This window comes from Capsicum annuum, chromosome 5, assembly GCF_002878395.1.
Source record: "Capsicum annuum cultivar UCD-10X-F1 chromosome 5, UCD10Xv1.1, whole genome shotgun sequence".
Lineage (NCBI taxonomy): Eukaryota > Viridiplantae > Streptophyta > Magnoliopsida > Solanales > Solanaceae > Capsicum > Capsicum annuum.
Window position 1 is genome coordinate 219,507,442 of NC_061115.1, and position 1,106 is coordinate 219,508,547.

Consider the following 1,106-nt stretch of genomic DNA (forward strand, 5'->3'; position numbering starts at 1 on the left):
GAACATCAATGTTCTGAATAGGGACTACAACTGCTGGGTCACCTATGTACTTCTTGAGCAAAGAGACATGGAAGACTGGATGAACTGAGGCTAGATCTGAAGGCAATTCGAGCTCATAAGCTACCTTGCCGAAGCGACTAAGAATCCTGAAGGGACCGACATAGCGGGGACTAAGTTTCCCTTTCTTGCCGAACCTCTTCACTCCCTTCATGGGAGAGATTTTGGGATAGACAGTCATTGACCTCGAACTCGAGATCCTTTCTACAAACATCTGCATAAGACTTCTGTTCGCTCTGAGCAGTCTGAAGTCTTTCTCTGATCAACTGAACTTTTTATAAGGCATCGAATACCAAGTCAGGACCGATGACTGAGGCCTCACTAACTTCGAACCAACCGACTGGAGATCTACACCTCCTACCATAGAGAGCTTCGAATGGAGCCATCTGAATACTGGAATGATAGCTATTGTTGTATGCAAACTCAATCAAGGGCAAGTGGTCGTCCCAACTTTCCTTAAAATCAACTGCACACGCCTTTAGCATATATTTAAGAGTCTAAATGGTCCTCTCTGCTTGGCCATCTGTCTGAGGATGAAATACTGTACTGAGATGGACTTAGGTACCAAGACACTTTTGGAATGCTTCCAAAAGTGAGGTGAATTGTGTACCTCTGTCTGAGATGATAGATAATGGAACATCGTATAATCTGACCAACTCCCTGATATAGAGTTTGGCAAAATCCCCGGCTAAATAAGAGGTACAAACTGGAAGAAAATGTTGGTCATTCTGTCTACAATGACCCAAACTGAATCATGCTGTTGACGAGTTCGAGGCAAACCTGTCACGAAATCCATGTTCACTTTTTTCCCACTTCTAAGTAGGAATGGTGAACTCCTGCATGGACCCACTAGGTTTCTATTGCTCTATCTTAACCTGCTGACATGTAGAGCACTTAGCCACAAACTCTGCAATATTTCTTTTCATCCTACTCCACTAATAGATCTCCCACAAGTCGCAGTATATCTTAGTGGCCCCTGGATGAATAGAGTATCACGCACCATGCGCCTCTGTAAGAATTCTCTACCTCAAGTCATCTACACATGGAAC